Genomic DNA, 4,438 nt, shown 5'->3' with positions numbered 1-4,438 from the left:
AGGGCTTTTGGCAAGAAACTTCCCGTGGACTTTGCGGAGAATCCGACCGTCGGAATCGAGCGTCGTCTCTTTCAGGTATTTCACAACATCCTCCTCTTTGTTTTTATCCGTTTAGAATTTCATTTTAGGCCCTAGTTTAATTTTTTGGGGGCTTTGGGGTTTCAAGATCCGCTTTTCGGGGTACGCAGGTGCCCCATGGGTGACCTGCGTACCTCGACATTTCCTCCATTGGGAAAATGGCAGGTGTACGCAACCTACCTTCAAAGCAGTTGCGTACCCACGCTCTGTTTCTGAACGCGGGGTGCGTACTCCGCGCAAAGCATTGTTAAACCCCCAAATCTCAAATTTGAACCATTAATTTTTGATTTAGTGAATTCTAATGGATGCTTTCTGGTGTGTAGATTGCCCACCATGCTTGATTGGCGCGAAAGAGAACACGAAGATGTCGATTTGGCCGCAATAGATCATCAACCTTCCAGTGATGCTTTGAAGGCATGCGGTCTCTACAAATACTGGGCCATACCTGGCATGAGGGCCCAGGTGCGATTCTTAGAGTGGCTGGTTGAAAGGTGGAACGTTCAGTATCAATGCTTTTACATCGGAGGGCACCAGCTCGAGATAGAACCCTCAGACATATATTTTCTCACTGGTTTGCCTAATAGGGGCGAGCAACTGTCTCTGTTCGGGACTAGGCCGGGTGGCCAATCCCTTGCTAGTCTCCGGCTAGAGTGGTGCAATAATCAGAACCAGGAGAAGGGGATAGAAATCAAATACATATCCCGACCTGAACTTATGGTAATTGCCTTTACAGTTACCAGACTCTGCGGGGCAGCCGCTTTGCACATTGCCAACAGGTCCCAAATGCGGATGGCGATTGATTGCTTCCGAGGCACCATTTTCAACTGGTGCGACGCTGTGTTGGCCAATATGAAGGGCCAACTGACTAGGGAAAAGAATGGGCAATTAAAGACCTTTGGGTATGGGCCTTTAGTTGTGAGCTTTGCCCTAGAGAGAGTTCCGATGTTGATCCCGCAACATCTCACTGTTGAGGTTGGGCCTCCTCGGGAGCCAAAGTTGATGCGATGGGTTGCGGTGATGGCCCGGCATCCTGATGAGGGAGCGGGAGTTGTCCGATTTCCTGCGGGTTACTTTCACTGGTTGGAGGACCAGGTCTTTGCGATCCAGGATTTTCCTTATGCCGGAGTGGATTTTCACAGTGATCCGGACATGGTTCTTCCACAGGGAGAACAATGGGACAACAAAGGTACTTCATTTTCACAAGTTTTTAAATTATCTATATTTTTTTTGTTTTTATATCGTCTCAAAACTGACAGTGAAAATTTTCAAAATGCAGATGTAGGTCCACAGCGTCCGGCCAATCTCCGGCCTTTCGAGAGGAGAGTACCAGCTGCACCAGCACCAGCCCCACAGGATGCGGCCGCAGAGACCTTAGCCGAGTTGGAACAGGGCCTAGAGCGTCTTACGGCGGACATACCAGAGACGACTATAGATGATATCCCTATCAGACTTCAGCGCTATGTGGTCGCAGTCCCATGACCTTTTAGGAGGTTCTTGTGTAGGGTAGCGCATGCAGTGGTGTCATATAGAGAGCACCACCAGTGATTGGCTAGTCACTTTTGTGGACACATGTGACATTTTGGTTTTTTGTACTTATCATTTTTGCCGATCATAAGGTGTTTTTCAACCTATGATCGAAGACGATGTATATTTTGACACACTCCTATCTATATATATAATTATTACCGGCTTATCTTGTTAAACATGTGTGATGAAATGTTTTTAAATTTACATGCATGATTATCGCAAATGTCTGTCTAACATTCGAGAAGCAATTGCATCTGCTAATGTATTTAATGACCTTGGAATATGCTGACATTCAATGTAATCAAATTCACGTTCCAAGAGGTGCACTCTCAAAAATAACCTTAATAACACTGGATTTCTAATGGCATATACTCTATTAAGCTGTAATACAACGAGTTCAGAATCTAACCTCACTATCAAACTCCGAATCCCAAACGAAATAGATTCAGATAATAACTCAATCACTGCACTGTATTCTGCAATGTTGTTTGTTGTTTGACCGAGGCTCACCCCATGCATAGAAACTAACTCGTGAGAGGGCGAATAGATAACCCAAGCTGCGGAAGAGATATTCCGTGTACTATGACAAGCACCATCAGCGAATCCAATGTACGTTTGGAGAGGCGTCGACATCTGCAATATCAAGAGTAAAACCAAGATAAGCCAGAATAACGACGAAAAACACACTCTCTAAGCTAAGCACACTGTCTATACTAACAAACACACCAGCTAGAAAGAAAAACTAACCTAACTAAATCTCCATACCCACCATTTAAGCATAATACCTCTTTAGGTAAAGTCCATTTCTGGGCTTACCCAAAGAGTCCCCATCAAAATCTACTAGCTCATAGGCCCCTTTTGCTAGCTTTCGCTTGACAATGTAGGGCCCATGCCACATAGGAATGAATTTTCCAGCACCTAATTTATCGTTAGCTTGATCATATAATAGCACTAGGTCTCCTTACGAAAAATTTCGAGGGGTCACGTTACGATCATACTGAGCTTTCATCCATTTTGCATGAGTCTCGATTGCCAATGCAGCGTCACGTCGAGTCTCATCTCATTGAGCTAAGTATAATAAACGCTTCTCCTCTTCGGAAGTAGCTGGAAGTAATTCGACAGCCATTTGAAGTGACGGGATTTCGCATTCAATGGGCAGCACAGCTTCCAAACCATAAACTAGTTGGAAAGGAGTGAACCCTGTTGATGTTTTCACTGAGGTTCGGTACGCCCAAAGCGTGGAAAATAACATGTTGTGCCAATTCCACCGATGAATACCAATGATTCTTCGGATCATGATAACTAAAACTTTGTTGATAGACTCAACCAGGCCATTGGCTTGTGGATAATAAGGAGTTGAGCTATCGTGACACAAACCAAGCTGGCCTGTAAGTTCTGTCATCATAACGTTTCGAAAATGGCGCCCATGGTCTGTGATTATCGCTTGTGGGACACCAAACCTAGCAATAATGTGATTGAATACGAAAATCGCAGCTGTCTTGCCGTCTGCCTCGAATGTAGGCATCGCCTCGGCCCACTTAGTAAAATAATCAACCGCAAGGATGATATACGCATGCCCCCCGGCCGAGTGAGGGTTACATGTAATAAAATCGATACCCCATTTAGCAAAAGGACCAACGGCAATTATAGGGTGGAGAGGAGCAGGTGGTGCGCGCATCTTGCGATCAAACACTTGACAGTTGTGGCATTTTCGGACCGCAATGATACAATCTTTAAACATGGACGGCCAGAAGTAGCCAGCACGCAACACCTTCTGGGCTGTGGCATACCCAGACATATGACCGCCACACGCTCTAGAATGACAGTCATTCAAAACCCTTTCTGCCTCTTCGTGAGTTAAGCAACGTCGGAAAACCAAGTCTGCCCCACGGCGATAAAGAGTATCTCCAATAATTTTGTACTGTTGGGACTGGAATCGAATTTTTCGACGTTCCGACTTTGAAAGTTCGGGCTGAAAGGATTGGGTTTGGAGATAGACAATTATATCCCCATACCACAGATCTAAAGTGCTGATTAGAAACAAAGATTCGTCCGCAAGGGGTTCCTCTACCATAGTTTCCGTGTCAGCACGCGGGAAATCACACATCAACTCCGCAAAAACTAAAGATTTCTTAGACTTAGACTTTTCAAATTCCAAGTCAAACTCCTGCATGATAACGATCCATTTAGAGTACTTGCCTCCTAGCAATTGTTTAGTCAAAATGTAGATCATAGGGTTGCAATCTGAAATGACTGTAGTTTTACGGAGAAGAATGTAGTGACGAAAACGTTGGACAAAATCGAATTTTTCGACGTTCCGACTTTGAAAGTTCGGGCCGAAATGATTGGGTTTGGAGATAGACAATTATATCCCCATACCACGGATCTAAAGTGCTGATGAGAAACAAAGATTCGTCCGCAAGGGGTTCCTCTGCCACAGTTTCCGTGTCAGCACGCGGGAAATCACACATCTACTCCGCAAAAACTAAAGATTTCTTAGACTTAGACTTTTCAAATTCCAAGTCGAACTCCTGCAGGATAACGATCCATCTAGAGTACTTGCCTCCTAGCAATTGTTTAGTCAAAATGTAGATCATAGGGTTGCAATCCGAAATGACTGTAGTTTTACGGAGAAGAATGTAATGACGAAAACGTTGGACAGAATCGAATTTTTCGACGTTCCGACTTTGAAAGTTTGGGCCGAAAGGATTAGGTTTGGAGATAGACAATTATATCCCCATACCACGGATCTAAAGTGCTGATGAGAAACAAAGATTCGTCCGCAAGGGGTTCCTCTGCCACAGTTTCCGTGTCAGCACGCGGGAAATCACAC

The sequence above is a fragment of the Pinus tabuliformis genome, chromosome 6, assembly GCF_031772625.1.
Source record: "Pinus tabuliformis cultivar Carrire ecotype Pingquan chromosome 6, CPIR1, whole genome shotgun sequence".
NCBI lineage: Eukaryota > Viridiplantae > Streptophyta > Pinopsida > Pinales > Pinaceae > Pinus > Pinus tabuliformis.
Note: the sequence above shows the minus strand (reverse complement) of the source record.